The sequence below is a fragment of the Desmodus rotundus genome, chromosome 12, assembly GCF_022682495.2.
Source record: "Desmodus rotundus isolate HL8 chromosome 12, HLdesRot8A.1, whole genome shotgun sequence".
Lineage (NCBI taxonomy): Eukaryota > Metazoa > Chordata > Mammalia > Chiroptera > Phyllostomidae > Desmodus > Desmodus rotundus.
Window position 1 is genome coordinate 31,155,842 of NC_071398.1, and position 22,311 is coordinate 31,178,152.

General features: G+C 50.1%; 2 pseudogenes; one reads left to right on the plus strand and one right to left on the minus strand.

Moving 5' to 3' along the window:
- Nucleotides 1-11,861: 11,861 nt before the first annotated feature.
- On the minus strand, nt 11,862-17,187 carry LOC112300629 (thyrotropin-releasing hormone receptor-like; annotated as a pseudogene).
- Nucleotides 17,188-21,338: 4,151 nt separating this feature from the next.
- Nucleotides 21,339-22,049, plus strand: LOC112300576 (ubiquitin-like protein 5 pseudogene; annotated as a pseudogene).
- Nucleotides 22,050-22,311: the final 262 nt, after the last annotated feature.

A 22,311-nucleotide genomic window follows, 5' to 3' on the forward strand; every position in this document is an offset into this window, starting at 1 on the left:
GCAGGCAGGGGGGTTCTCCTTTCTGGAGCGTTGGGTGAGGATGGTTCCCTGAGGCAGGTGGGAGTCCCCAAGGTAAAGGGCAAAAGCTCAATGGCCCCTTGAAGGGGAAACAGCTGGGGAATGTTTCCCGTGGTCAGAAGGTGGGTCTGAGGATGCACATCTCTCTCCTCTGCCTGTCTCTTGCATAGCCTAACATCAGACTTCAAGCCAGGAAAATCTCAGAGCCCGGGAACACAAGCATCCTACCCTAGGCCCTGACTTCACAGGAAACAGGGGGCCAGCCGGTGCCCGCTATAGGCCACCCTGTGGCCTCCCTCACCTGCCCAGGGTGCCCAGGAAAAGGGAGTCAGTGTCTGAGCTGAGATGAGAGAGGCTGACCAAGTAACAACCTGCAGAGAGCTGTGTGCTTGACTATTTCCCCACGTAGGATGAGAGAGACTCTTTAAAAATGACCATCACAGCCCTGGCCAGTGTGGTTCACTTGGTTGGGGGTTGTCCTTTGGGCCAAAAGGTCACAGGTTCAATTCCTAGTCAAGGCACATACCCAGGTTGCAGGTTTGATCCCCTGTCAGGATGTGTACAAGAAGACAATCAAACAATGTTTCTCTCTCTCCCTCCCTCCCCCTTCCTCTCTCTCTCTAAAAAGCCAATAAAAGGAAATGATCATTACACTACTGACCTTTCTAAGACGTTTATCTACATTATGACGATTTGGAACCAGACAGCCAAATACCCGATTTTGGGGAGTGCCCCAGATCACAGGAGGGTTTGGGTCCTACCAGGACAGTGTGGGGACCAGGCTCCCCACCTGGCTCACTCCCCACCACAGTCTCCTCTCCCCACTGCTTTTTTTTTTTGAGGTAAAATTCACATGGCATAATATCACCTTCTTCATGCGCACCATTCAGTGGTGTTTAGCATATCCCCTGTGGTGTGCACCCAACACCTCTGTGTTTCTCCAGCACGTTTTAAGCTGTTCCTACTTATGCGCAGTCACTCACCACTTCCTCCAAGCCCCCAGCCCACTGTAACCACTCATTTGCTTCTGCCTCTATGGTTTTGCCTTTTCTAGATGGTGCATTGGATAGCATCATAAAACACAGGGCCTTTTGCAACCAGCTTTTTTCATGTAGAGTGTTTCCAAGGCTCATGCATGGTGCAGTGACAGGCCACCTTTTGTTGCTCCACCTCTGAGAATGAGTGTCAGTCCTGTATTTTAAACATGCTCGTGGGCACTGGCAGGGACAGGTCTGAATCATGAGGCTGGTAGAACTGAGCCCTATGCAGCCTCTCTCAGCTTCCTGTCATCCTCCCCAAGGACAGGAGGCCTGGCTGCATCATCTCTTTAGGAGGCAGCAACCTTGTACAGAGGTTCTATCACACGACACCCAGCCAGCAGTGTCCCCTTAGGCCCAGTTCCTTCTGTGGCTCCCCCAGGCCACACTTGCCCTGCCTGCTCCTGAGCCCCACCCTCTCCTCCACACGCCCACTGGTGTCCTTGTAAGAAAAGGATGCAGGGAGGGCTCCATGTGATGACAGACACAGAGATTGGAGTCATGTGGCCACAAGCCAAGGAACACCAAGGACTGCCAGTAACCACAGAAGCTGGAAGAGGCAGGAAGGATCCTTCCCTGGAGTCTCCAGAGAGAGAGCAGGGCCCTGCCAACACTTTGATCTCAGACTTTTGGCCCCCAGAACCGTGAGAGAATCAATTTCTGTTGTTTTAAGCTATCCAGCTGTGTGGTACTTTGTTACAAGCAGGACCCTCACACAGGGGCCTTACAACTTTATCCCATGGATCATTGTGATTCATGTGTAGATTTTACCTCCTGCACCCATGAACTGTGGCCTCCAGAACTGTGAGATTATAAACTGTTGTTTTAAATTCCCTATTTGTACTTTGTCACTTAAAGACAAAGCCCACACTTACTATTGTTACACCTGACACTTAACAATGGCTGGAGGATGACACGTGAGGCTCACGGGGACAGCAGGGAGACAGTCAGTGAAGCTCCTTACGGAACTTGCTCCACAGATGGGGACAAACAAGGAAGTATTTTGCCAAGGCCTTCAAAGACTAATGCTCCCCAGAGTCATCACTTCTCCTATGCTTTTTCTTAAAGCCACAGTGTGCACAGTCTGTCAGCATTGCAAATGAAATGCTTTTATCGCCCTCCCTCAAACCCACCACAAAAGGCAAGTTCAACGGGCGTCTGGGAGGTGACAGATTCCTTATTCAATAAGGCTGCACAAACATGCATTATTTCAGCTACAATATGCAAGATTAAAGTGTTTATAAAATTTCAATTAAAAGAGAATTTGTGTGGAATGAAATGTGCTGAGCAGAGGATCCAACCCTGTTTAGAGGATCCAGGGAAGGAGGCGGCGACTGGGTTAGGGTTCCACAGACTGGGGTCCCATCTGGAAGGACTCAGCTTGCAGAGCTGGAAGGGGATGCCCCACCTGGGAAGGGTGGCTCCAGAACTTCTGCTGGCTTTCCAGAGCTGGCTCCCCCACTCTCCCTTACCTGGTGGGAGGGGTGGCTTCAATAAAATGACAGGGCCATTACTGCTTCAGTAAAAACTCCTGTTTTATACTGAAAGCTCCCCGTTTGGGGGTCTTCCCACAAGGCCAGGCTGCTATCAAGCACTTTGCATATAGCATCTTGTTTAGAAGAACCTGGGTGACCTTCTGCTTCCAGCCCTGTTTCTGAGTAAGGACCATAAAGCTCAGCTGGTTCAGCTAACTTGCCACCCAGCTGAAGAGTAGAGAGCAAAGGCAGCAATTCAGATCTGTTCAACCCAAAGCCTGAGCTAGCCCCTCCAATAAAGTGAGAAAGTGATAAATTAGAGCAAACAGACATGCCTAGAATCACCTGAGCATATGCTCAGGAGCCACTATTTCTTGTCCTTCCTGTCACCTCATGATATCCAAGCACAGAGCCACAGGTGGTTTCCAAGATCAGAATTAAGTCTGGTGGTTTGTACCAGACTTATGGTTGGCCACCTATGGCCCCTAAAATAGACCAGGTCCTCATTCCCAGGACCTATAAATGTGACCTTATTTGGAGAAGGGTTTTGCAGATGTGATTAAATTAAGGTCTTGAGAGGGGGCCATTTTCTTGAGTTATCTGGGCGGACCCAGTGTCATCTTGTGGACCCTCACAAGGGGGAGCTATGCCACACTCAGAAGCAGAGAAGGCCGTGGGACCACGAAGGTAGGGACTGGAGTGATGTGGGCAGAAGCCAAGGATGCCTGGGGCACCCAGGTCCTGACTGAGGCAGGAAGAATCCTCCCCTAGAGGCTTCAGGGGGAGCACAGCCCCACAGACACCGGGAGTCCAACCCAGTGCTACTGATTTCCGACTCTGGCCTCCAGAACTGTGAGATTATAAACTGTTGTTTTAAAGTCCCTGTTTGTACTTTGTCACAGCAGCCCCGAGACACTCAGACATTCACACACAGTCTTACCTAAAATAAACACTCTGATTTTAGTTGTGTTGAATCAAGACAGCAGAAAGGACAAGCCACCCATCAGGGCCTGTTTGGATTCTGATTTTGTTGTAAACTCTCTAAACATGAGCCACAAAATTCTGCACTGTGACAGGGGTGCGTCCCCTCCCCACCCTGGCCTCCATTGGAGTCAGGCTCCAGGGACACCTCTGAGCCAGGCAGGGGTGAGAGGCAGGTATAGGAGCTATCCTGTTCCTATTGTGAGAGGACAAAGAGCCCTGATTATACTCAAAACCCATCAAGAAACAAAACCCATCTCAGATGCCTCTTGGTTGCTACAGAGACAGGACAATGCAAGCAAGCCAAGCAGAGAAGCCTGGGTTTGCGGGAGACCTTGCTGTGATGGACTCCAGGCCCAGAGCTATAGTCATTAAGTAACCTTGGGCAAGTGCCTTCTCCTCTTAGAGCCTCAGGTTCCCCAGGTGTAAAATTTGAGCTCTGTTCTGGCTTAAGTTGCTCTCAACTTGTGGGCACAGACCCTGAGTTGATGACTGTGGGTCGCACCTGCACAGTGGCAGAGCCCATTTCTCACACACCAGTATCTGCACTTGACCTGCTTACAGGAGATACGCAGTAAGTGTTGCCAACCTCAGAGCAACTCTCCTTCCTCATTACACAGGAGAGGTCAAGAAAAACCAAGGGGGCTGTGGAGCAGGCTGGAGAGGACAAAGGTTTGGAGTTAAAACTGGGGGCAGGTCCTGCCTCCTCTGTGTTCTAGCGGTGTAATGCTGAGTCAGGCATGGAATCTCACCAGCTTCATTTTTTTCTCCTCAGCAACGCAGGGATGGTCCGGCTCCAGGGTTGCAGGAGGAGCAGATGACACACAGCAAGCCCATGCTCCATGGGAACATTAGCTGGGTTGTGTGCACATTCTAAGACTGTTATTTCCCAACAACACAGGCATCTGTGTTTCAGAAGGATTTGATCAGCTTAGACTTCTCCAGGTGACAGCTCAGTACTGTGGCTCCAGGCTCCCAATTCCCCAGACAAGGAGAGCCAGCATCTCTGGAACTCACTGACATCCCCTGCCAGTTCCTCACAGGTTTAGTGCTCCTGAACTAACATTTTTTTTCCATTTATTTATGTCTAGAGAGGGGGGAAGGGAGGGAGAAAGAGAAGGAGAGAAACATCGATGGGTTGCCTCTCGTATGCACCCCAACCAGGGACGGTACCTGTAACCCAGGCATGCGCCCTGATCAGGGATCAAATGGGTGACCTTTTGCTTTGCAGGATGATACCTAACCAACCAAGCCACACCAGTCAGGGCTGAACTAACATCTTTTATCAGCCTGTTTGTCTGTGCAGGCCCTCCCTGCTCCAGATGCAAGCTGGCAGGTTACCACCAACTCCCTCAGGACGGGCTGGTGGTCTGGGGAAGAGCAAATACACATCAAAATAGGGGAAATTTTTAACTCTCCAGGTACAAAAAGAGAATAGAGCCACCTACTCTCCTTAGAGCATTTATTGTTAAAAACTTGTAAATTCTTGCTCTGCCTCTTTCGAAACATATGTAATGTTTTAGCTCTATGAGCCTCTTGCTGTTTTATAACCCAGGACCATCTCTCCCCAGGACCTGGGAGCCTCCTCGTTGAATGTGATCATTAAGAAAGGAGCACCCTGCCCTGGCCCGGTGGCTCAGTTGGCTGGAACATTGTCCCTTATACCAGAGGTTACAGGTTCAATCCCAGGTCAGGACACATACCCAGGTTGTAGGTTCAATCCCCAGTCAGGGCACATATGGGAGGCGACTGATCAATGTTTCTTTTCTCTCTCTTTCTTCCTTTCCTTCCTCTCTCTCTAAAAAAATCAATAAAACATACCCTCAGGTAAGGATAAAAAATTTAAAAAAAACAAAGAAAGGGACACCGTATCTCCCAGTCTCCACAGAGGGCAGGAGCCTATCTTAGCAGGCACCAAGCTCCCAGCTGCAAGTCTGGCCCCAGTCAGAGATAGAAGTGTTATTATTCCTTTAGACAAAGGTGATTAGCTGACACAGATGGCCCTCCAACTACCAGGCGGATTCAGAATGAACTACTTCTATTTTGAGAACACATATGTCATGAGCTACATCTCTGCTAAGGGAAAGGGTGGGCTCCCCTATCTTTAATGACCTAGCGGATATGACCCGCATGACATTCTGGGGTCATGCTTACTTGGTAATCAAACCATCTTCTCTCTCTCCCACCCTTGTGGACAGGTTTTCTGAGTGGGGAGTCTTTATTTTAATCATATGTCCCCAACAGCTGATGCAGGTGAGGGTACAGCCTGGGCCTGGACTCAGCGGGACACTTCCAACCATGAACAGCCCCCTACACCTCCTCAGCTGTCACAAGACAGCACTGGTAGCCACCTAATTGGCCTGGGGAGAAACTCAACAGGATATGATGGACTTGAATTACAGTTGACCCTTGAACAAGATGAATTTGGACTGCACACCTCCACTTATACACAGATGTTTTTCAATTGACCAACCCCGCATTGCTCAAGGCTCCACTCTGCCCTTGGGAATCAGAGTCTGTGGAGAGGCACCTGTGGTTGGTTATTCATGAATTTTCAGCTGTGTGGGAAGTTAACACCCCTAACCTCCCAGATGTTCAAGGGCCAACTGTGCTTTGTGGTATAACATATTGGATGAATCTATAAAAGAGCTCATGTGTTGTTTACAGCTAATAACTGGCAGTGAATCTGTTGTGACTGGAGACATGAATGTAGGCTCCTCAGAGGCAGGCACGGGGTTTTTCTACCTCTGAAGCCCTCTCAATGATCTGCCCTCTTGAGGTGTTTCCAGATGCTGGCAGCCTCTAAGGAGGAGGGGTGGGTTCTGAGTGAATGGCATGAGGGCTCCGAGCTGCTCAGGGAAACACTATGTCAAGATGCCCTTTCTCAGAAGCCACAGGTGGGTCTGGGGGAAGGCAGGTGGGAGGAAGAGGGTGGAGAAACGAGGTGAGCAGAGCAAACAGAGCAGGCATCGCTGGCTGGGTGGGAGTCTGGCAGTGGCCTGGTTCTGCCTGTACCCATAGGTAATTCTCTCCTTCTAAACCTCAGTTTCCCCAAAAGTAAACCAAAAGGAAGTAAAATGATCATTTATAAGAACAGTATTTGCCAGGTACTATGAAAATTAATTCACATCTATTTGATTTTTTTATTAAAAGGTTCACAACCTTTTAGTCTCTGGACCCAGTTTACACTTAAAGATTACTGAGAACCCCAAAGAGCTTTGATTTATGTGGGTTGAGCTATAGCTATTTACCATATTAGATGTTAAAACTGAGAATTTTTTAAATACTTATTTTATTTAAAACTAAGAAGAGCCCTTGCTAGTGTGGCTCAGTTGGTTGGAGCATTGTCCTGTACACCAAAAATTTGCAGGTTTGATTCTCATTCAGGGGACATACCTAGGTTATGGGTTTACTCCCTGGTCAGGGTACATGTGGGAGGCAACCAATCAATGTTTCACTCTCTCTCCTTTCTTCTCTCTCTAAAATCAATACACATATTTTTAAAGATTAAAAAGAACTAACAAGAATAAACCCATTATATGTTAACATAAATCATGTTTTTATGAAAAATAATAGTTTCCAAAATAAAAAGAAAATTAAATGGAAGAGTCTGCATTTACTCTGTTGCAATATATCACTTTCATTGATGAAAAAAGAAAATCCGGCCTCACACGACATGCAGTTGGGAAGAGAGGAATGTGTTAATAGCCTTGTCAGACTGTCTTGGCTGCACCAAAACTCAACAAGTGGTCGATTCCTAAAGATTAGCTTCAATGTGGAAGCTGCTACCATATCATTCAACTTTTCATTCTCTGTTACATTAAAATTCATTAGTCAATTTTACACTTTGAAAGGATCTGTTACCCAGGCATGATTTCAAACATCCCACATGGGGTCATTGGAAAATCTAAGTTCACTGAATCACACTAATGTTCCAAACCATGACACACTTTGTCATATAACATCAAAACACCACACTCAACCTCACCGCCAGTCTCATCAGAAACATCATGGAACTCTACAAAGCTGTCCAGCCCACAGTGGAGAGTCTGGCTCTCTTTAACTTGGTTTTCACTTCACAGATCTCGACTTCTATCATTAGCAACAGTGTTGTCAGCTGTTCCCCTTGAGGTGGCAGGCTTGCTAGGTGAGTCTTTGAGAAGTCTTGGCTCTGCGTCACTGTGGCATGTCACAGTCATTGCTGCTCTGTGGGAAGAGTGGCCGGCTTGGCTCACAGCACAAACCTAGCATGCAAGTCTACCCTCCAGACAACCTGTGCACTTCACGAAAAACATTAAAAAGACAGAATTTAAGAGTTGAGATTGAATACAATTAATGCTTGTAGCTGCCTCCTCAAGGCCAGCCTCGGGGAGCTGTGTCTCTTTGACTGTGTGTGAGCCTGAAGGCCGCAGTGACTGTGAGTACAGCTGGGGCCTCAGCCTCCATCCAGCTCAGACGCCATCAGGTTCATTACACTGCTTCTGCCCTGTCAGTGAGAAAGTCAACCCGTGAAAAAAGCAAGTGACATCTAAACGGTTCCGATGGCGCAGACCTTGAGGGTTCTGATGACCACACTTTGAGAACTGCTAGATTAAGTACTCACCAGACCCGCCCTAGGTCATGGGGGTGAGCTCTCTGTGATGCTGAAGAAACTGGAGGCTCAGTGACGTTAATGTGGTATCTAGCTAGACACACAGCCAGTCAAGGTACAGCCCAGTGCCCCTCAAGTCCCCACCCTTCACCACGTGCAGCACTGTCTCTAATGCAATGGGAATTTGAATGATGGCTGGAGCCCCTGCACCACCACCCCCACCCTCCGCCCGCCTCTGACCAGGCAGGGAGCCTCCCAATCCTAGAGCACTCACCCCACACAGGTCCAGCACTGCTCCCTGCACCTCCAACCCTCCCCAGGTTATCTCCTGGGGCCTGGGGCCCCTGCAACAGGAAGTGGCCTCCACCAGCCAGTTAGCTGGGGTCTTCAGGTGCCTAAGCCACCTAGATAGCTCCCAGTAGTCTACCAACTGATGACCCACTGCATCGGTGACCCCCACACTCCAGGAACACGTCACGATGTACCATGCACATTACATGCTCCTTCACCCTCAGGACCACCATGAGGATCTGCCCAAGTGGAAAATGAGAGAGGGAGGCTGGGGCAGGCCCAGAGCTACACCCTTCCCAGAGCATGGCTCCCTAACTCCCACCTCCCTCCACCTTCCCAGCCTCTGCCCCCACCCAAACTCTAAGTCAGGAAGCACCACTGGGACTGACACCAGAGACAAAACTATAGGAAGACCCTCAGTTTCGTTCAGGCCTTTGCAATAGGGAGGGCTCCATGGGCCTGAAGATCAACCACATGTCCTAGCAGGTGACTTTGCTCTGGGCTCTATGAGGTGTAGATCAGTGACAGGTGGTCTGCAGGTGACAGGTGGGTGGATTTGTTTTGCAGTTGGGAGAGTCAGGGTCAGCTGTGTGGGAAATGTTTTCCTCTGTGTCCAACATGAGGACAAACGGCTCTAATCAATCTCGGGTAATCAACCATGAAATAAAGAACAGAGAACTAGAGTGTCAGGGTCTGGCCTGGTCATCTGTGGGTCTTACCCAAGTCATGAGAAAGAGTAGACTGGGGACTCAGCCCAGGCATTCGGGGAAGGGGTTCTCTGTAGTACTCCATCTCCCGGGACATTAGGAAAGCAAAAGGGTTGTGGGGCTTCTTCCCCACCCCTGTTTTCTGGGAGCACAGGCTAAGGTAAAGTCCAACATTGTCCTAAGAAGCCTCAGAGGGGCCCACCCACAGTAGTGCTCCAGCTGGTCCAGCCATTTCCAGTCCTCCTCATCTTGAGCTCCAACTTTGTGGCAGAAAGCGCCCAGCCCCGCACCTATCCCTTGGTCCTCACAGCTGTCTCCAGCTGGCAGGAGATAGAGCCCCTGCCAGGATTTATAGGTCTGCCTGTGCCAACACCAGGCCCTGTCCCCTCATCAGCCACACCACTCAGGGCTTTTAGCCTGAGGCCTCAGCCCCACGTTGAAGCCACAAACACTAATCAGAGAGCAGAAGTGGTGGTGGTGAGCTCTGGTGGCACTTAGTAAGTTAGCACCATTACAATGCCAACGTATCTCAATACCTGAGAGCTACTCAGGTGTCATACTCCACCCCAGTGGTTCTCAGTGCCACTGTCACCTTCTGAGCCCATTCCCAAGACACACAGGCCCTTCCTGTGGCTGGCTTCACTGACTGCTGTTCCCACTTATACACAGCTGAAGCTCCGCTGATGATCGATACCAGGAGAGCATGAATCCTAGCTGAGGCAGAATGAATCTCATGCAGAAATGACAACTCAACACTCATCTGTGTGGATTTCATGATACAGCTGAGAACCACTGGTGTATGCCTTCACATACCAAAGCTTTCACTTTTAGCCATTGGGGTGGGAAATATATCTAGAGCATAATGTATGATGTCTGTCACCTTAAACAGGGGTGTTGCCTGCTACCAGGCCCTGTCATGATTAATATGGGTGGGGGTGGCCCAGCCAGAGGGCTAGGGCTCTCTGCTCAGGTGCTCCCATCCTCCCCGTGAGACGGTTGTCATGGTTTCCACAGCCTACTTTGCCACAGTTGTCACTTCTCACTGCTCCCACTGCTTCTGGCCCTGCTACCATACACCCCCAGGTCTCCAGCCTGGGCCCAGGAGGTCCGTATATGGAAATCACCATTCTGGTCCACAGCAAGCAGTGAGAAATGGACACGGAAATCAGAGAGAGTAAGGGGCTTCACTCTGGAGAAGTACAATGGAAACAGGGGGAGGGGCTGATGCACAACCAGGTTTGGGGACCCCTGAGAGCTGTATGTCAAATGAAGGCAAAGAGACACAGGCCCACTCCTGGGCGTCAGTGCATCTGCTCGGTGACCTCCTGCACTTACAGAAGTTCTGTTTTTGTTTGCAGCAGTGTGGGGGATGCACAAATTAACTTCCTGATCTTCATCTATGTCCTGGAAAGGGGCAATACAATGTTAAGCTCCCTATCAATTAGATGTTCCTGTGCAAAAAGTAAAATAAAATAAAATAAAATAAAAAGTAAAGGAACGGTTCAGACAGCAAGACTGACACAGGACTGGCCTCTTAATGCCAATGCCTGGACCTCAACACCAGCAGGTCCAAGGCAACGCCTGTGTCCACTGAGCTCAGCTCCAAGTGTGCAAGTGCAGGTGCCCTTCCTCCATGGAGGCCCCTAACCTTCTCGTCCTCCCCATCCATCCCTCGGGCACCGCTGGAAACACCACCCCATCACTGCCTGCACCATCCTCTGGGTTGACCTTCCCACACTTGCTGCTCCTCCTTGCATCCGACACAGATGCCCCACGGCCAGATTGTAGTCTGGCCATCTCTGCAAAACTCAGACCTCCTCCCAAACAAGGCTCCACCAAAAATATGCTTTTAATGCCCAGGGCAGGGCCCTGGAGGAAAATAATCCTGAGAAGGATAGGGTTGGGATCAGGGGTCTCACACCTTTGTCATATCTAGCTCTGGGGTCAGGAGCTCCTTGGCTCACCCACAGGGGAACAGATGGCTGTGCCTGGAGGTCAAAGTACACCCCCAAGACTCAGCTTGCACATTTGAGAGTGAGGGAGCTCAGAAATGGCTTCCTATTTCTAGTTCAGTCAAGCACCCTACTGTGTTTTTAACCCAGAGATATAGCCCCACGTGGGTATTCTGGCCCAGAGACAGAAGTCAAAAGGGAGGGAAGCAGGATTCCTATGTACCTGGTCATCCTCAGCACATATGAGTGGCCAAGTGGAAACAGCCTCTGTGCAGATGATGGGGCAGCATGAAGTATCTCTGGGTGTCAGCCAGTGGAAGCTGGGTACCCTTTCAACATGGCAGCAGGGGGCACTGTCCATAGCTAGACTAATGAATGGATACTACCAGAGACTGGAAGCATATTCCTTTAATGCCCACCAGGACTTTCCCCTTGTAACACAATGCTTACAACAGAAGTAACGATGGAAGGTCATAATTTCACACTGATGAAGACTGGGGTTCTTCCAGCATCTTCTTCTTCCTATTTCTCACATCCCCTACTTCCAGAGGAGGTGAGAGAGCTACCCAAATGGAGCCCACCCTTGAACTCCAACAACCTGACCCAGGAGACTCCAATGTCCTCTTTCACAGAGAAACTCACTGAGGACCTGAAGCTAAGAACCATTTGCAACAGGGGCATCTGCCCCTCTCCAGGCCCTGCCAGCCACAGTGGACGGACAGACACCTGCAGGACCCAGAAGTGAGCGGACAGAAGGGATGAAGGCAGAAGGGGTGAAGGAGATAGGCTGGGCAGTGGCAGGGCAGCCCTCAGACCGTGCAGAAGTAAGGCTCCTATGGCTAGGGCAGGGACACAGCTGTTTGAGGGCCTATGACCTCACTCCTGCTGGTCTGAATCTTCTGGGGGGCCTCTCAGACCACATTGCAGCTGGTGAGGTGGGCTGTGCACCTCTGCAACCTCTTGACCCTGCACCTGCACAGCCACTGGAAGGCCACCCAGAACTTTGGGGACATGAAGCTGTAGATGATAGGATTGACAGCACTGTTGGTGTAGACACAGATGAGGCAGAAGAAAAGGACCAAGGGGTCCAGGAAAGGCTGTGCCGCGAGGAGCCGAGCAGCAGGAGCATGAGGTCGGGCATCCACGAGGCAGCGAAGAGCAGCGCTATCACCCCCAGCTTCTTGGTGACCTGGCGGAGGGTGGGGGAGGGGAAGCCTCTGGAGTCCGGCACACCTCATGGCTGGTGGCCAAGCAAACACCACAGAAAGGTGCAGCCATGGCACCTGCCTCAGGAAGTGTTTCCTAAGTAAGTGATGAGAATGTTACTAAAATAATAAATTATTGCTGCCTATCCTCTGGGCACTGTGCTGAACACTTCCTGTGCAGCAACCCCGGGGCTGATATTCAAAGCTGTGCTGATTGATAAGATCATGAAGTAGTGGGCTGGCCAAAAAGTTTGTTTGGTTTTTTTCCATAAGATGGCTCTAGTAACACTTAGTTGTCTTTAACTTCGTTCAAAACTATTTTGTTAGACTGTATTGCAGCAGCTGTCGTAACAGCATGGATTTTTTAAAAACTCACCAAAATTGGTGAATTTTTGTGTAGCCATTTCAATATTGAAGATGGAAGAAAATAAGCAACACTTTTGGTATATCATGCTTTACTATTTCAAGAAAGGTAAAAATGCAACTGAAATGCAAACAAGATTTGCGCAGCATACGGAAAAGGTGCTGTGACTGATCGAATGTGTCAAAAGTGGTTTATGAAGTTTTGTGCTGGAGATTTCTCTCTGGACAATGTTCCGTGGTCTGGTAGACCCATTGAAGTTGATAGCAATCAAATCAAGACATTAATTGAGAACAGTCAATGTTAAACCATGTGGGAGATAGCTGACATACTCAGAATATTCAAATCAAGCATTGACAATCATTTGCACCAGCTTGGTTATATTAATCGCTTTGATGTTTGAGTTCTACATTAGTTAAGCAGAAAAAAAACCTTCTTGACCATATTTCTGCATGCAATTCTCTGCTTAAATGTAACAAAAATGTTCAGCTTTTAAAATAAATTGTGATGGGCGATGAAAAGTGGATACTTTTCAAAAAAATAAAATAAAACACATCCACACACACACACCCCCAAAAAGTGGATACTTTTCAATAATATGGAATGGAAGAGATCATGGGGCAAGTGAAATGAACCACCACCAACCACACCAAAGGCTGGTCTTCATCCAAAGAAGGTGATGTTTTATGTATGGTAGAATTGGAAGGGAGTCCTCTATTCTGAGTACCTTCTGGAAAACCAAACAATTAATTCCAACAAGTACTGCTCCCAATTAGACCAACTGAAAGCAGCACCAGGAATCCCCTCATCTGCTCCAGTCCTGGTGCCTCCCTGCTGCCTCCTCCAGGGTGCAGAGTCAGCAGATGAGAGTATGGGTGCTGGAGCAGGCAAGCCTAAATTAGACCACTGCACCCTGCTCCCTAGCTGTGGGGCCCTGGACAGCCCGCCTAACCTCTCTGAGTTTCTCTTTTCCACCTCTAGCATCAGGGGAATAGCAGTCTCCTCATGAATTCTGGTGAGGAAGAGGGGCACCCATGAAGTCATCACTCTCTTTGCCCCAGGAACTTTGACTTTCTGTGTGTCCACAGCTTTGTGTCTGGGGCCATGTTACACCCCAAGTGTGAGCACATGCCTTTGCTGCTCCAAACACACCTGACTCTGTTCTCTGTCTCTGTCTCCCTGTGCTTTTCTCTCCCTCCTCCCTGTCTCTCTATCTCTCCCTCTGTCTGTCTTTCTCTCTACCTCTGTATATCTATGTCTCCCCCTGCCCTCTCTCTCTCTCAATCACCCTCTTTCTCCTGGTCCATCTCACTCTGTCTCTGTCTCTCTCTCTCGTCTCCCGCCTTCTCTCCCTCTCTCCACTCACATCTTTTGCTCATTCACAGGTATCCTCTCTGCTCAGTTTTCTCCCTGCCTCAGTTTCTCTGAGTGCCCAATCATGTTTTATACGTGGGAACCTATACACTCCTGTCTCGACCTCCAAACATGTGGGGGTCCTGCTGAAACCTGAGACAGATTCTGTCCCTCCACTCAGGATGCCCTAGTCATTTGCCCCTGCTCTCTCTAGTCAAAGCCAAGAGCTCCCAGCCCACAGACCCTCCCTCACCTCTGCTCCTTGCTGATCCACAGAACCAGGCACCTCCTGCCTCAGGCTTTGTGCTGCCTTCTTTCCCCATCTGGAATGCTTGGCCTGGATATTTGCTCAGTGTGCTCCCTTGCCAATTTCAGATTTTTATTCCATTGTCACCTCTCAGTGAAGACTTTCCAAACTCTCCCCTAAACTTCCTCTTCTCCCCACTTTGAGTCTCTCCTTATTTCCTTTCTTTTTTGTGTGCTTGTGGTGCTCACAGTGTGTTTCCACCTGCCATGAGCTCCAGCAGGGCAGGATTTCCAGCTTGTCATGTTCTCCCATGTCCCAGCACCTAGAACCATGTCTGGCACTTAGTAAGTGCTTGGTAGACAATTGTTGAATGAGTGAACAAATGTTGAGCTTGCGTCCTTTCTCTCCATCATTTATGCCTTTCTGTATCTCCCTACCTCTCTCTGGTACTAATTGCTCCCATCCTCCACCAGCCTCACCCACCTACCAGCCTCACCTAACCACAGAGGAGACCTTGATTACCTGCTTCCTGGAAAATGAAAAGCCTTTGGGTCTGAGGCAGCTGCCCACCATGCCCTGGCCTGATCCATGGGGTGACCCCTCCTCAGTTCCTGCCTCTGGCCAGGCCTTATTGCCCCTGTGGTGGGGCAGATGGGACAGGGAGCTCCAGGACAAGATTGTCCCAATGAGCCCACAGAGGATGGTGGCCACCAGCGGGGGTGTGACAAAGAAGACAGTGAAGTCCAGAAGGTAGATGGACAGGTAGAGGCTACAAGACACCTTGTAGCCACACTATAGGCCGTGGCTCCCAGTGATGTTAAGGTCCACCAGGAAGAGTCAGAACAGGCAGTAGATGGACATGCGCCCCAGACATCAGCCATGATCCACTTGGCCCGGACCACTGTGCCCACGGTCTGTGCCCACACGGGGTGGCAGAGGGCAAGGTACCTGCAGCCAAAGACAGCCAGTTGCCCTTGGGCCAGCAGGGTCACATGACTTTACCCATCAGTGTGTGATTGGACCAAAGTGGGGACATGTAACTGATGCAGATCCTGGCCAGCAGGATCCTGTGTTGTGGCAGCAGTAGACAAATACACACGGACTACAGAAATCCTGTGGAGAAAAAGGGACGGCATGGCCACTCTCTAAGTGAGAGAGAGGGCGAGAGGGCCACAGAGAGCTCAAGAGAGAGAGCCCGACCCCTGCCTTGACAGGCTTTTATTGCTTTTCTGGGCACATTACATCGAGGGTGGTCCTCATTTACTATGCACAGGTTCACTGTAGGTGATTACCTTTTACAGACAACAAAGGACAGAATGCTGCTAATCACTTCAAAGAGAAGGATGTTACAGCTCAAGGGGGAAATGGTTGAACTGGTTACACTCCATACTTGGGAGGTTTAGCACAGACTTTAGGAAGTTAAAGATACTCAGTAAACAGTTGCCTCCTCAATCCAGGGTGAGGGCGTTTTAGCAAAAGCAAGTCTCATAGCAGCCTAGGTATAATGCAGGCCTGATTCTCCATGGGAGAACCTGTCCGTGAGTGTGGGTCCTGCGTGCCAAACGTCGCACCCACCAGCTTTTCCAAGTGGGAGCTAGGCTACATTTCCCACGTGTGGAACAGTTCCCTATACCTAACCCAGCTTAGCCAATCAAATTCTCCATCTGAGGGAACTGGAATGGGGATATGGTGGTTGAACTTGTCCTCCAATGGGAGAATGTGAAGGCCATGAAGATTTGGGGAGCCAAGTAGCCATTCTGAAGCAGCTGGGGAGACTGGCAGAAAAGAGAGCCAGTCTTGAGAGGGGAGGGGAAGTCGGAACTCCCCTCAAGGACCTTGTCTCTGAGGCCCACCAGCCATTGCCACATCTGCTACAGCCCAGGGATCCCAGTTCCCTTCAAAGGGCTTTGACCTTGCACCAGTGCCAGTGGGTTTTCTGTTGCCTACTTCCAAAGGTCACTGACTGAGGCAGCCAAAGACATTGTTCACAGCCTAGACCCAGGTCCCCCCACCCTATAACACCCAGGCCACCAGGTCAATGCACATGGCAAGGAGATGGAGGCCACTGGACTCCAGAAGGACACAACCAGGTAGACCTAGGACCAGGACAACATCTGGATCTCAGAAGGCCTCAGTTATGTCCTGACGCTATGTGGTCCTAGACATGCCACCTAGCCTCTGGGCCAACTTGCCCAAGGCCTATCATCTAGGAAGAGAAAAAGCTGCGTTTGAATCCAGTCAGCAAGCTTCAGAGTCCACATGGTTAACTATGAGGCTAGAATGCCTCTCAGGTACTAAAATCAGAACTAGAAGAGACCCAAGAGATCATCCAGTCTAAATGCCCACTTTCCAGATAGGGAACCAAGACCCAGAGGACTGCGGTAGTGGGCTTGGTGTCCTACAGAGAGTCAGCAACAGAGCCAAGATGAGAACCACACTTCCTAAAGCTTGCCCCCTGATGCCAGGTTCTTCCAGGCCCCACCCCAGCTCCCCTCTCTGCTCAGCTGAGCCTCAGTTTACTAAGGATCCCAGCCAGGAAGTCCTGGCTGCATTGCTTTGTGGTAAAGAAAATGACATGCAAGTGGAAGGCTAAGAGCATCTTCTTCTCCATGGTGAATGCCAGGATGGAGCAGGAGGAGACATTGATGCCCAGATACTGCAAGTAGGTGATGCCCATGGAGCTGACGTACCCATAGACCTACTGCCCAGCCAGGCTTTCAGAGATGTTTGGCAACCCTGTGGCCACCAACACGGTGAGGTCAGCCAGGGCCAAACTGACCAGGTGGGCATATGCATGTCCCATGTGGTCAGCACCACCAGAACCACCATGGCATTGCCCACAATGCCCACCATGCACACTAAGAACACCAGGAGACTGAGACCATCCTGTACTTGATCAGGCCCAGGATAGTGGTACCTCGCACCAGCGACACATTACTGGGGTTATCTAGCTTGCTCCCATTTTCCATGGTGGCTGACCAGGTGCTGGAGGGGAGCTTCCCGGGAGCACAGCTGGAAGCTGATGACCGACTCTTGTCCAGGAGCCCCCCAGGCCTTGGCCACAGTGGACTCTTGCTCCGCCTTACTCTGGAAAGGGATCTGGAGTCAGCCAGACCCCCTTCCATCTGTCGTTGTTCAGAGATGTCCCCTTCCTTTTCATGCTTCTAGGAATGATAGCAAAAGGAGCTTTGTTATGAGCTGATAGAGCCACAGAGTCATCTGCTCAGTGAGTGAAGTCAAAGCTGGGACTTGGGCAAACAGGTGAGGGCACAGGAGACACACACACATGTACACACATATCACACCCGTGTCACACACACACATGTAAGCCACAATATACAACACATATGTGTGTGCCACACACAAACATGCACGCATGCTGCACAACACCTTCATATGATATACACATGCAGCATGTGTGCATGCATACAATACACATCATACAGAATGCATATGCCACATATAACACAAGTGTGTATACATGATACACACAACAGTCACATGCCACACATACACACCGCACACACACACTTCTATCCTTTAATCTTGTTAGTGCCATTGGCCTGGAAGGCCACATGTCACCTCCCTTCAAAGCCCCAGCTTGATGTGAGAAGCTGGGTGTGTGCAGAGCTGGCCCATGGCAGCCCCACCCCACCACCTGGCACATTAGCCAGGATGACCCACACAGTGACCTAGGCTGAGTGGCAGATGCCCCTCTGTGCAGATGAAGCTGAGGCTGACCACCACCCAGAGCTGGTTGCCAGGCCAGGTGCTCCACTCATTCCTGCCCAGCCCTTGGGGCCAACAGCCTCCAGAGCCCCCATGGGGCAGGTACCAGGGCACAGAATTGGAGCAGGGCTGGGAGGGATGTGATGGTCCCTAGGATGCTGTCCAGGCACCTGCACACACACAACATATACACACAACACACCTGCAGACACACAACACATACATGGAGCACACCCACAACACATGTGCTGTGCTCGCACATGTGTGACACGCACGTGTAACATGTGTGTGCACCCACTGCGTGCCGGCATCACATCTGCATGCATGACCTAATCTGCACGCAACACGCACCTGCAAACACGTCCAGGCGTGCACATGTGCACACACATGCAGCACACAGTCACATCATGTTCACAAGCACATGCTGCACGCATAGCCCGTAATTCTCCCCCAAGTACACAAACACACAGACATGCACACACACATACATACAAAATTACTCATAAACCCAAACTCCCCTTAACAGCTTACTCAACACACACAAACACAACAGACCTCAACATACACATGTGTAGCACACACTTCTTCATGGACACACTTGCACTCACCTACACATACCCTGTAGCCAAAACCCAGTGACCCAAATGCACACATGTGTATGTAAATACACAACATAAGCTCTCTCACAACACAAGTGTATGTACTGTAAACACAAACACACACCATCCACTCTCGCACACCCACATGCACAATTACACAGAACACACACCATACCCCTGTACTTACAGGCCTCTGCATAGCTGCATACACGGATCCACATGAGCCCCAGGCCCATCACTCTCCTGAAAATGAGCCTCCCTTTCTGTTTAGGTGAGGAGATGATCACCCCAGGGTCCCAGTGTGCTGCTGCAACCCCCAAAGGTCTCACACCACTGCCAGCTGAAGAGGCTGGCTGTCTGGAGGACTGAATCAGAGATCTCACAACAGCCCCTCCAGATGTGCAAGCGCCACCCACTGCTCCCTCAGCACCTCAGTGAACACCCCTCCTGCCTTTCCCCCGCCTTCCTTACCACTTTTCTTTCTCCACAGAACATTCCACCAGGTGGGCTGCTGGGACCACTGCCTCCCAGCCCAGTCCCCAGGAGAAACTTGCAAGCACCGAGAACTTACCCTGTGAAGAAACTCAATGCCTTCTTCCTCCTTTTCCAGGGGAGACAGAGAGGGAAACCAATCCTGCACCTCAGTCTGTCCACAGATGAAGGCTTCTCATCCCGCAGACTGCAATGCCACACATGTATGCACAGACACAGAAGCTGGCCAACTTCTCCCCGCTCCCTTGAGCCCCTCGCCTGCCCCCTGCATGGCTGATTGCACCAACCACATCAGCTGATGCAGCCTACCCAGCAGGGAAACCTGTGAGAAGAAAGCCCAGGGTCCTCCCCTCCCAGGCTTGGGGTGGGGCTCCCCAGGAATTCATCAGGCTGAGTCTTTGATAGTTGGACTGACAGGAGAAAGCAGAGACCCAGAGAGCTGGTGGGGGGCAGGGACAAGTCCCCTTCTCCATGACAGGCCAGGGTGGAATTAATTGGCGGTGCTCAACTGTCTGGAATCTGAAAGTGACCCTGGTTTGGAGGCCGCCAATGCCCCCACCCCAGGACCCTTCACAGTGATCCAGGAAGGAAAGAACACCTTGCTGAGCATCTCCTGTATAGCAAGTGCCAGAAGGGAAACAGGCTCAGAAGGAGGAGTGGCTGGCACAGGTGAAAGAGTGGGAGGGGGGCACAGTTTTGGAGGCTCTGGGGGGCAAGGGTGCCCCAGATCCTTCCTGCTGGGGCTGGGGCTCACTGCTGTGCACCCTCTTGGGAAGAAACCCTGAAGGGGCCTTTCAGCTGGCTCAGAAAGCAGGAATCCCAGGCTCTTTCCCCTCAATAGCCAGGGGCCTGGCTCTTCCCAGGCATTTAGAACACAGATTCTGAGCCAGAGTTTCTCCTCCTCAGAACCCAGGAGGACCCAGTTAGAATGCAGATTCCTGGGCCTCTGAATCAAGTATCTGGGAGCAGTGCCCTTGAATATAGGTTTTATTTATTTTTTATCATTTTTTAATTGTTCAAATACAGTTGCCTCCATTTTCTCACCGTCACTCTCCCCTGCCCTACCCACCCCCAGCCCTACCCTAAATCCTACCCGTCTTTGGTTTTGTCCATGGGTTCTTTATACATGTTCCTTGAAGACCCTTTCCCTTCTTTCCCCCATTATCTTCCTCCCTTTCCCCTCTGGTCACTGTCTGAATACAGGTTTTAATAGCCTACTCCCCCAGAAAGTCCAATGACCATTAGTGTCTTTCTTTTTCTTTACATTTTAATTGTGAAGTGTAATAACATAGAGAAGGTACACCAAAAAAAGATAAATTAATGGCTGAATGAATAAAGTGAGCACATAAGTAAACATAATCCCTGCCCTCCCAGCCCCTGCCCTTCCTCCAAGAAGCTTGCCACTTGCCAGGCTCACGCCCAGGCTCAAACAGCATCCTTTATTCTGCCTGTGTGTGTGCTCTCTATAGCCAGGACCACGTGCACTGATAGATGCACATCCTGCTTATTCCACTCCCATCATCATGCAGAGACATTCATTCCCTCTGAGCATGACTGTAGTCCATCCACTTCTACAGCTGTGTAATATTTCATCACAGGAGTTGGCTACAAATGTTTGTGCAGAATGGACTGTCGATGGACTTCTGTGCAGGAGTTCTGGCGTAGTGGTATGTTCATTAGTTTGGTCCCCAAAAGTGATTTCCAGGACCTGGCTGAACAGAGATGGGTGGAGAGGAGAAAGAACCCATGGGAAAAGAAAAGGGTGGCAGGCTGTGGCCCCTAGTGCCCCCCAAACACGGCACCCAGCTCCCCACTGGGGCTGCCTGGAATAGCTGGGAAGGATGGGACTCCACAGGCTAGAGTCGCACAGAAGGCTCTGCTGTGCCCAGGGGATGGCAGTTTTCTCCAACTCCCGCCATCTGCTGCTGCTGCCCCCCAGACCACCTCCCTTATCCCTCAGCAAAACAGCAGAGGCACCACCCCCTACCCCATGGGCAAACCTGGAGAAGGGAGAGCCCTCTGGTGCCCTCTTCCCAGCTGTTTCGTCCATCAGATTTGCCTTTCTGAAAAGCTGCTTTCAGGGCCTGGTGGGGTGGCTCAGTTGGTTAGAGCAGATACACCAAGGTTGTAGTTTCAATCCTCTGTCAGGGCGTATACAAGAATCAACCAATAAAAGAATGGAGGCCTCCAGTCTGGGAGGTTAGGAACCGAAAAGTCTCAGCCAAGGTCTTGGGGCCTGGGAAACTTGATGTCCTGCCTCTGCTGCCTCCCAACCACTGCTCTGTGTAGCTCCAGACAGGATGATGAAGGCTATTTACTACTGTCTGTGGAAGAAGGTCAATGTGAACAGCAACACTGATGACACCACCAGGGACCTTCAAAAGATCATTACAGTCCAAACTGGTACCCATTAGGAAAAGATATTTCCCTGGCTGGCGTGGTTCAGTGGACTGAGTGTCGGCCTGCAAACCGAAAGGTCACTGGTTCAACTCCCAGTTAGGGCCCCTGCCTGGGTTGTTGGCCAGGTTCCCAGTTGGGGGCATGCAAGAGGCAACCAATCAATGCTTCTTTCCCTTCTTTCTCCCTCTCTTCCCCTCTCTCTAAAAATGAATAAATAAAATCTTTTAAAAAATTACATACAGAAATACTGGAAAAATATATATATATATTTTAAAAGATCGTACTAAAGAAGTGGTACATGATTTTTAAGGACCACATTCCTCTGGGGGACTATGAAATCCCTGATGGGGAGAACCTGGAGCTTTATCCTTTCCTCTTTCCTGCCCTCCCCTTCCCTCTTCTCCCACTCCTACCTCCCACACTGGTATGGATGTTTGTCACACTAATAAAAACTTAGAAGCAAAAAAAAAAAGAACTAGGATTTTAAGGCGGGCACAGCAGGGAATTCAGTCAAGCCCAGTTCCCTTCTAACTGCGTTTGTCGCGAAGTGAAGAGCGCACTCCTTTGCTTTCCTGCAGGCTGCCTGCGTGGCTCTCACTGTGGGCCTCTGAGGGTGGTTGGCAAACTGTAAAAATACTTCAAATTGACACGATGTCCTCCTGATTATGACAGTTTACGCAGAGTTAAGCTGATCACATTTTAATTTTTTTTCATCCTTACCTAAGACATTTTTTCATTGTTTTTAGAGAGACACAGAGAGAGTAAGAGAGAGAGAGAGCATGAATCATCAATCAGCTGTCCTCTCGTTCACACCCCTACTGGGGATCGAACCCACAACTTGGGTACACTCCCTTACTAGGAATCAGCCCATGA